This window comes from Taudactylus pleione, unplaced genomic scaffold, assembly GCF_031769625.1.
Source record: "Taudactylus pleione unplaced genomic scaffold, aTauple2 ptg000612l, whole genome shotgun sequence".
Taxonomy (NCBI): domain Eukaryota; kingdom Metazoa; phylum Chordata; class Amphibia; order Anura; family Myobatrachidae; genus Taudactylus; species Taudactylus pleione.
This window is the reverse complement of record NW_028285014.1, coordinates 951,568-962,522: the sequence shown is the minus strand read 5'-3', so window position 1 is coordinate 962,522 and position 10,955 is coordinate 951,568. Positions and strand designations below refer to the sequence as shown.

General features: G+C 33.6%; 1 non-coding gene across 1 annotated transcript; it reads right to left on the bottom strand.

Annotated features, from left to right (window-relative positions):
• Positions 1-2,403: 2,403 nt before the first annotated feature.
• On the bottom strand, positions 2,404-2,512 carry TRNAL-CAA (transfer RNA leucine (anticodon CAA)). Its single transcript has 2 exons — positions 2,475-2,512; positions 2,404-2,449 (listed from the first exon to the last, which is right to left on the bottom strand). It is a non-coding gene; the product is annotated as a tRNA-Leu (tRNA).
• Between the last annotated feature and the right edge of the window lie 8,443 nt (positions 2,513-10,955).

The window sequence follows — 10,955 nt, the reverse complement described above, 5'->3', positions numbered from 1 at the left end:
GGGAGAGGAAAGATTGAAAGACTGTGTATGTCCTGAGCATACTTCTCAATGTCGGCCATTTTGAGTTTAAAACATACCCAAAGAGCAAGAAAATATTGTCAGAAGTGGGATTTGCACCCACACCTCTTTACAGAGACCAGAATTCCCATTAACTGGAAGAGTAGACTCTTGAGTCTGGTGCTTTAGACCGCTCGGCCATCCTGCCAAGCACATCAGTATGTCCAAACCTGCTGCCTCTTAGGGTTTATCATTTTACTATTTATATTTTTGAGTGTGATTTTGACAAATAATTTAGATTTGTTGAAAAAGGGGTCATTAAATCAAGATCTTAGATTAATGCATTCCTCTAAAAGCTGTTTCTTAAATAACATTATTTAGGAAAAATGGCTCAAGCTAAAGTGTTATCCTTCAAAATTACTGTTGCCACCCTTTACTAAGGTCTTCATCCTAGCAGAACAGATTAGTTTGTCTTAGAAGTAAATTGTATATCACGTTATATGTTAAGTCTAAGAGCCTTAAAATACTTTCGATGTCAATTATTCTTGTGTTTTATGTTTAGATTACTGAATACTAAAAGAATGTTGTGCAAACAATATTTATTCTTCAAAGCAAGAGATGTACAGGAACACAAGGACATGCACTGAAACTGGAAGGAGGTAGACTTAGAGGAAATTTGAAGAAAAATTACTTCACAGAAAGGGTAGTTGATAAATAGAAAAGCCTCCCATCAGATGTTGTTGAAGCTAAATGGTGAAACAATTTAAATACTCTAGGAATAGGCATGAGAATACCCTTAAGAGAAATGTAAGGAGCAAATAGGGTTGAAGTTGCCTAAAGGATACATGAAATGGAGCAGACTACGTGGGCCAAGTGGTTATTATCTGCCATCAAATTCTGTTTCTATGTAATACATTATTTCAATAGACAGTTTCTACATGAACTGAACTTTAGAATTTTAAAACTAATCATAGTGTCTTTATCATTTAAGAATAATTTAATTAATTTAACTCTAATGTATTTTGATCTTGATTGGAATGTAGATGGGAAAATCGATCAATTCTTAGGTCTTTAACAGTTTATATGCCCTTTAATTCATTCAATTATTGTGCTTCATATTGCTTAGAAATAAATGGGATCAAGATATCAATGTCTGGGAGAGGAAAGATTGAAAGACTGTGTATGTCCTGAGCATACTTCTCAATGTCTGTCATTTTGAGTCTAAAACATAACCAAACAGCAAGAAAATATTGTCAGAAGTGGGATTTGAACTCACACCTCTTTACAGAGACCAGCGTTGCCATTAACCAGAAGAGTTGAATCTTGAGTCTGGCGCCTTAGACCGCTCGGCCATCCTGACAAGCACGTCAGTATGTCCAAACCTGCTGCCTGTTAGGGTTTATCATTTTACTATTTATATTTTTGATTGTGATTTTGACAAATAATTTGTACTTGTTGAAAAAGGGGTCATTAAATCAAGATCTTAGATTAATGCATTTGCTCTAAAAGCTGTTTCTTAAATAACATTATTTAGGAAAAATGGCTCAAGCTAAAGTGTTATCCTTCAAAATTACTGTTGCCACACTTTACTAAGGTCTTCATCCTAGCAGAACAGATTAGTTTGTCTTAGAATTAAATTGTATATCACATTATATGTAAGAGTATAAGAGCCTTAAAATACTTTCGATGCCAATTATTCTTGTGTTTTATGTTTAGATTACTGAATACTAAAAGAATCTTGTGCAAACAATATTTATTCTTCAAAGGAAGAGATGTACAAGAACACGAGGACATGCACTGAAACTGGAGGGAGGTAGACTTAAAGGAAATTTGAAGAAAAATTACTTCACAGAAAGGGTAGTTGATAAATAGAAAAGCCTCCCATCCGATGTTGTTGAAGCTAAATGGTGAAACAATTTAAATACTCTAGGAATAGGCATGAGAATATCCTTAAGATATATGTAAGGAGCAAATAGGGTTGAAGTTGCCTAAAGGATATATGAAAAGGAGCAGACTACGTGGGCCAAGTGGTTATTATCTGCCATCAATTTCTGTTTCTATGTAATACATTATTTCAATAGACAGTTTCTACATGAACTGAACTTTAGAATTTTAAAACTAATCATAGTGTCTTTATCATTTAAGAACAAATTTAATTAATTTAACTCTAATGTAATTTGATCTTGATTGGAATGTAGATGGGAAAATTGATCTATTCTTAGGTGTTTAACAGTTTCTATGCCCTTTAATTCATTCAATCATTGCACTTCACATTGCTTAGAAATAAATGGGATCAAGATATCAATGTCTGGGAGAGGAAAGATTGATAGACTGTGGATGTCCTGAGCATACTTCTCAATGTCGGTCATTTTGAGATTAAAACATAACCAAAGAGCAAGAAAATATAGTCAGAAGTGGGATTTGAACCCACCCCTCTTTACAGAGACCAGAATTCCCATTAACTGGAAGAGTAGAATCTTGAGTCTGGCGCCTTAGACCGCTCGGCCATCCTGACAAGCACATTAGTATGTCCAAACCTGCTGCCTGTTAGGGTTTATCATTTTACTATTTATATTTTTGAGTGTGATTTTGACAAATAATTTGGACTTGTTGAAAAAGGGGTCATTAAATCAAGATCTTAGATTAATGCATTTCCTCTAAAAGCTGTTTCTTAAATAACATTATTTAGGAAAAATGGCTCAAGCTAAAGTGTTATCCTTCAAAATTACTGTTGCCACCCTTTACTAAGGTCTTCATCCTAGCAGAACAGATTAGTTTGTCTTAGAAGTAAATTGTATATCACGTTATATGTAAAGTCTAAGTGCCTTAAAATACTTTCGATGCCATTTATTCTTGTGTTTTATGTTTAGATTACTGAATACTAAAAGAATGTTGTGCAAACAATACTTATTCTTCATAGGAAGAGATGTACAAGAACACGAGGACATGCACTGAAACTGGAGGGAGGTAGACTTAGAGGAAATTTGAAGAAAAATTACTTCACAGAAAGGGTAGTTGATAAATAGAAAAGCCTCCCATCCGATGTTGTTGAAGCTAAATGGTGAAACAATTTAAACACTCTTGGGATAGGCATAAGAATATCCTTAAGAGAAATGTAAGGAGCAAATAGGGTTGAAGTTGCCTGAAGGATACATGAAAAGGAACAGACTACGTGGGCCAAGTGGTTCTTATCTGCCATCAAATTCTGTTTCTATGTAATATATTATTTCAATAGCCAATTTCTACATTAACTGAACTTTAGAATTTTAAAACTAATCATATTGTCTTTATCATTTAAGAATAATTTAATTAATTTAACTATAATGTAATTTGATCTTGATTGGAGTGTAGATGGGAAAATTGATCAATTCTTATGTCTTTAACAGCTTCTATGCCCTTTAATTCATACTATCATTGCGCTTCACATTGCAATGAAATAATTGGGATCAAGATATCAATGTCTGGGAGAGGAAAGATTGAAAGACTGTGGATGTCCTGAGCATACTTCTCAATGTCTGTCATTTTGAGTCTAAAACATAACCAAAGAGCAAGAAAATATTGTCAGAAGTGGGATTTGAACTCACGTCTCTTTACAGAGACCAGAATTCCCATTAACCAGAAGAGTAGAATCTTGAGTCTGGCGCCTTAGACCGCTCGGCCATCCTGACAAGCACATCAGTATGTCCAAACCTGCTGCCTGTTAGGGTTTATCATTTTACTATTATATTTTTGATTGTGATTTTGACAAATAATTTGGACTTGTTGAAAAAGGGGTCATTAAATCAAGATCTTAGATTAATGCATTTCCTCTAAAAGCTGTTTCTTAAATAACATTATTTAGGAAAAATGGCTCAAGCTAAAGTGTTATCCTTCAAAATTACTGTTGCCACACTTTACTAAGGTCTTCATCCTAGCAGAACAGATTAGTTTGTCTTAGAAGTAAATTGTATATCACATTATATGTAAGAGTCTAAGAGCCTTAAAATATTTTGATGCCAATTATTCTTGTGTTTTATGTTTAGATTACTGAATACTAAAAGAATGTTGTGCAAACAATATTTATTCTTCAAAGGAAGAGATGAACAAGAACACGAGGACATGCACTGAAACTGGAGGGAGGTAGACTTAGAGGAAATTTGAAGAAAAATTACTTCACAGAAAGGGTAGTTGATAAATAGAAAAGCCTCCCATCCGATGTTGTTGAAGCTAAATGGTGAAACAATTTAAATACTCTAGGAATAGGCATGAGAATATCCTTAAGATATATGTAAGGAGCAAATAGGGTTGAAGTTGTCTAAAGGATATAAGAAAAGGAGCAGACTACGTGGGCCAAGTGGTTATTATCTGCCATCAAATTCTGTTTCTATGTAATACATTATTTCAATAGACAGTTTCTACATGAACTGAACTTTAGAATTTTAAAACTAATCATAGTGTCTTTATCATTTAAGAATAATTTAATTAATTTAACTCTAATGTATTTTGATCTTGATTGGAATGTAGATGGGAAAATCGATCAATTCTTAGGTCTTTAACAGTTTCTATGCCCTTTAATTCATTCAATCATTGTGCTTCATATTGCTTAGAAATAAATGGGATCAAGATATCAATGTCTGGGAGAGGAAAGATTGAAAGACTGTGTATGTCCTGAGCATACTTCTCAATGTCGGCCATTTTGAGTTTAAAACATACCCAAAGAGCAAGAAAATATTGTCAGAAGTGGGATTTGCACCCACACCTCTTTACAGAGACCAGAATTCCCATTAACTGGAAGAGTAGACTCTTGAGTCTGGTGCTTTAGACCGCTCGGCCATCCTGCCAAGCACATCAGTATGTCCAAACCTGCTGCCTCTTAGGGTTTATCATTTTACTATTTATATTTTTGAGTGTGATTTTGACAAATAATTTGGACTTGTTGAAAAAGGGGTCATTAAATCAAGATCTTAGATTAATGCATTTCCTCTAAAAGCTGTTTCTTAAATAACATTATTTAGGAAAAATGGCTCAAGCTAAAGTGTTATCCTTCAAAATTACTGTTGCCACCCTTTACTAAGGTCTTCATCCTAGAAGAACAGATTAGTTTGTCTTAGAAGTAAATTGTATATCACGTTATATGTTAAGTCTAAGAGCCTTAAAATACTTTCGATGTCAATTATTCTTGTGTTTTATGTTTAGATTACTGAATACTAAAAGAATGTTGTGCAAACAATATTTATTCTTCAAAGGAAGAGATGAACAAGAACACGAGGACATGCACTGAAACTGGAGGGAGGTAGACTTAGAGGAAATTTGAAGAAAAATTACTTCACAGAAAGGGTAGTTGATAAATAGAAAAGCCTCCCATCAGATGTTGTTGAAGCTAAATGGTGAAACAATTTAAATACTCTAGGAATAGGCATGAGAATATCCTTAAGATATATGTAAGGAGCAAATAGGGTTGAAGTTGTCTAAAGGATATATGAAAAGGAGCAGACTACGTGGGCCAAGTGGTTATTATCTGCCATCAAATTCTGTTTCTATGTAATACATTATTTCAATAGACAGTTTCTACATGAACTGAACTTTACTTTTTTAAAACTAATCATAGTGTCTTTATCATTTAAGAATAATTTAATTAATTTGACTCTAATGTATTTTGATCTTGATTGGAATGTAGATGGAAAAATCGATCAATTCTTAGGTTTTTAACAGTTTCTATGCCCTTTAATTCATTCAATCATTGTGCTTCATATTGCTTAGAAATAAATGGGATCAAGATATCAATGTCTGGGAGAGGAAAGATTGAAAGACTGTGTATGTCCTGAGCATACTTCTCAATGTCGGCCATTTTGAGTTTAAAACATACCCAAAGAGCAAGAAAATATTGTCAGAAGTGTGATTTGCACCCACACCTCTTTACAGAGACCAGAATTCCCATTAACTGGAAGAGTAGACTCTTGAGTCTGGTGCTTTAGACCGCTCGGCCATCCTGACAAGCACATCAGTATGTCCAAACCTGCTGCCTCTTAGGGTTTATCATTTTACTATTTATATTTTTGAGTGTGATTTTGACAAATAATTTAGATTTGTTGAAAAAGGGGTTATTAAATCAAGATCTTAGATTAATGCATTCCTCTAAAAGCTGTTTCTTAAATAACATTATTTAGGAAAAATGGCTCAAGCTAAAGTGTTATCCTTCAAAATTACTGTTGCCACCCTTTACTAAGGTCTTCATCCTAGCAGAACAGATTAGTTTGTCTTAGAAGTAAATTGTATATCACGTTATATGTAAAGTCTAAGTGCCTTAAAATACTTTCGATGCCATTTATTCTTGTGTTTTATGTTTAGATTACTGAATACTAAAAGAATGTTGTGCAAACAATACTTATTCTTCATAGGAAGAGATGTACAAGAACACGAGGACATGCACTGAAACTGGAGGGAGGTAGACTTAGAGGAAATTTGAAGAAAAATTACTTCACAGAAAGGGTAGTTGATAAATAGAAAAGCCTCCCATCCGATGTTGTTGAATCTAAATGGTGAAACAATTTAAACACTCTTGGGATAGGCATAAGAATATCCTTAAGAGAAATGTAAGGAGCAAATAGGGTTGAAGTTGCCTGAAGGATACATGAAAAGGAGCAGACTACGTGGGCCAAGTGGTTCTTATCTGCCATCAAATTCTGTTTCTATGTAATATATTATTTCAATAGCCAATTTCTACATTAACTGAACTTTAGAATTTTAAAACTAATCATATTGTCTTTATCATTTAAGAATAATTTAATTAATTTAACTATAATGTAATTTGATCTTGATTGGAGTGTAGATGGGAAAATTGATCAATTCTTATGTCTTTAACAGCTTCTATGCCCTTTAATTCATACTATCATTGCGCTTCACATTGCAATGAAATAATTGGGATCAAGATATCAATGTCTGGGAGAGGAAAGATTGAAAGACTGTGGATGTCCTGAGCATACTTCTCAATGTCTGTCATTTTGAGTCTAAAACGTAACCAAAGAGCAAGAAAATATTGTCAGAAGTGGGATTTGAACTCACGTCTCTTTACAGAGACCAGAATTCCCATTAACCAGAAGAGTAGAATCTTGAGTCTGGCGCCTTAGACCGCTCGGCCATCCTGACAAGCACATCAGTATGTCCAAACCTGCTGCCTGTTAGGGTTTATCATTTTACTATTATATTTTTGATTGTGATTTTGACAAATAATTTGGACTTGTTGAAAAAGGGGTCATTAAATCAAGATCTTAGATTAATGCATTTCCTCTAAAAGCTGTTTCTTAAATAACATTATTTAGGAAAAATGGCTCAAGCTAAAGTGTTATCCTTCAAAATTACTGTTGCCACACTTTACTAAGGTCTTCATCCTAGCAGAACAGATTAGTTTGTCTTAGAAGTAAATTGTATATCACATTATATGTAAGAGTCTAAGAGCCTTAAAATATTTTGATGCCAATTATTCTTGTGTTTTATGTTTAGATTACTGAATACTAAAAGAATGTTGTGCAAACAATATTTATTCTTCAAAGGAAGAGATGAACAAGAACACGAGGACATGCACTGAAACTGGAGGGAGGTAGACTTAGAGGAAATTTGAAGAAAAATTACTTCACAGAAAGGGTAGTTGATAAATAGAAAAGCCTCCCATCCGATGTTGTTGAAGCTAAATGGTGAAACAATTTAAATACTCTAGGAATAGGCATGAGAATATCCTTAAGATATATGTAAGGAGCAAATAGGGTTGAAGTTGTCTAAAGGATATAAGAAAAGGAGCAGACTACGTGGGCCAAGTGGTTATTATCTGCCATCAAATTCTGTTTCTATGTAATACATTATTTCAATAGACAGTTTCTACATGAACTGAACTTTAGAATTTTAAAACTAATCATAGTGTCTTTATCATTTAAGAATAATTTAATTAATTTAACTCTAATGTATTTTGATCTTGATTGGAATGTAGATGGGAAAATCGATCAATTCTTAGGTCTTTAACAGTTTCTATGCCCTTTAATTCATTCAATCATTGTGCTTCATATTGCTTAGAAATAAATGGGATCAAGATATCAATGTCTGGGAGAGGAAAGATTGAAAGACTGTGTATGTCCTGAGCATACTTCTCAATGTCGGCCATTTTGAGTTTAAAACATACCCAAAGAGCAAGAAAATATTGTCAGAAGTGGGATTTGCACCCACACCTCTTTACAGAGACCAGAATTCCCATTAACTGGAAGAGTAGACTCTTGAGTCTGGTGCTTTAGACCGCTCGGCCATCCTGCCAAGCACATCAGTATGTCCAAACCTGCTGCCTCTTAGGGTTTATCATTTTACTATTTATATTTTTGAGTGTGATTTTGACAAATAATTTAGATTTGTTGAAAAAGGGGTCATTAAATCAAGATCTTAGACTAATGCATTCCTCTAAAAGCTGTTTCTTAAATAACATTATTTAGGAAAAATGGCTCAAGCTAAAGTGTTATCCTTCAAAATTACTGTTGCCACCCTTTACTAAGGTCTTCATCCTAGCAGAACAGATTAGTTTGTCTTAGAAGTAAATTGTATATCACGTTATATGTTAAGTCTAAGAGCCTTAAAATACTTTCGATGTCAATTATTCTTGTGTTTTATGTTTAGATTACTGAATACTAAAAGAATGTTGTGCAAACAATATTTATTCTTCAAAGCAAGAGATGTACAGGAACACAAGGACATGCACTGAAACTGGAGGGAGGTAGACTTAGAGGAAATTTGAAGAAAAATTACTTCACAGAAAGGGTAGTTGATAAATAGAAAAGCCTCCCATCCGATGTTATTGAAGCTAAATGGTGAAACAATTTAAACACTCTTGGGATAGGCATAATAATATCCTTAAGAGAAATGTAAGGAGCAAATAGGGTTGAAGTTGCCTAAAGGATACATGAAATGGAGCAGACTACGTGGGCCAAGTGGTTATTATCTGCCATCAAATTCTGTTTCTATGTAATATATTATTTCAATAGCCAATTTCTACATGAACTGAAATTTAGAATTTTAAAACTAATCATATTGTCTTTATCATTTAAGAATAATTTAATTAATTTAACTCTAATGTAATTTGCTCTTGATTGGAGTGTAGATGGGAAAATTGATCAATTCTTAGGTCTTTAACAGTTTCTATGCCCTTTAATTCATACAATCATTGCGCTTCACATTGCAATGAAATAATTGGGATCAAGATATCAATGTCTGGGAGAGGAAAGATTGAAAGACTGTGGATGTCCTGAGCATACTTCTCCATGTCTGTCATTTTGAGTCTAAAACATAACCAAAGAGCAAGAAAATATTGTCAGAAGTGGGATTTGAACTCATGTCTCTTTACAGAGACCAGAATTCCCATTAACGAGAAGAGTAGAATCTTGAGTCTGGCGCCTTAGACCGCTCGGCCATCCTGACAAGCACATCAGTATGTCCAAACCTGCTGCCTGTTAGGGTTTATCATTTTACTATTTATATTTTTGATTGTGATTTTGACAAATAATTTGGACTTGTTGAAAAAGGGGTCATTAAATCAAGATCTTAGATTAATGCATTTCCTCTAAAAGCTGTTTCTTAAATAACATTATTTAGGAAAAATGGCTCAAGCTAAAGTGTTATCCTTCAAAATTACTGTTGCCACACTTTACTAAGGTCTTCATCCTAGCAGAACAGATTAGTTTGTCTTAGAAGTAAATTGTATATCACATTATATGTAAGAGTCTAAGAGCCTTAAAATATTTTGATGCCAATTATTCTTGTGTTTTATGTTTAGATTACTGAATACTAAAAGAATGTTGTGCAAACAATATTTATTCTTCAAAGGAAGAGATGAACAAGAACACGAGGACATGCACTGAAACTGGAGGGAGGTAGACTTAGAGGAAATTTGAAGAAAAATTACTTCACAGAAAGGGTAGTTGATAAATAGAAAAGCCTCCCATCCGATGTTGTTGAAGCTAAATGGTGAAACAATTTAAATACTCTAGGAATAGGCATGAGAATATCCTTAAGATATATGTAAGGAGCAAATAGGGTTGAAGTTGTCTAAAGGATATATGAAAAGGAGCAGACTACGTGGGCCAAGTGGTTATTATCTGCCATCAAATTCTGTTTCTATGTAATACATTATTTCAATAGACAGTTTCTACATGAACTGAACTTTAGAATTTTAAAACTAATCATAGTGTCTTTATCATTTAAGAATAATTTAATTAATTTAACTCTAATGTATTTTGATCTTGATTGGAATGTAGATGGGAAAATCGATCAATTCTTAGGTCTTTAGCAGTTTCTATGCCCTTTAATTCATTCAATCATTGTGCTTCATATTGCTTAGAAATAAATGGGATCAAGATATCAATGTCTGGGAGAGGAAAGATTGAAAGACTGTGTATGTCCTGAGCATACTTCTCAATGTCGGCCATTTTGAGTTTAAAACATACCCAAAGAGCAAGAAAATATTGTCAGAAGTGGGATTTGCTCCCACACCTCTTTACAGAGACCAGAATTCCCATTAACTGGAAGAGTAGACTCTTGAGTCTGGTGCTTTAGACCGCTCGGCCATCCTGCCAAGCACATCAGTATGTCCAAACCTGCTGCCTCTTAGGGTTTATCATTTTACTATTTATATTTTTGAGTGTGATTTTGACAAATAATTTAGATTTGTTGAAAAAGGGGTCATTAAATCAAGATCTTAGATTAATGCATTCCTCTAAAAGCTGTTTCTTAAATAACATTATTTAGGAAAAATGGCTCAAGCTAAAGTGTTATCCTTCAAAATTACTGTTGCCACCCTTTACTAAGGTCTTCATCCTAGCAGAACAGATTAGTTTGTCTTAGAAGTAAATTGTATATCACGTTATATGTTAAGTCTAAGAGCCTTAAATACTTTCGATGTCAATTATTCTTGTGTTTTATGTTTAGATTACTGAATACTAAAAGAATGT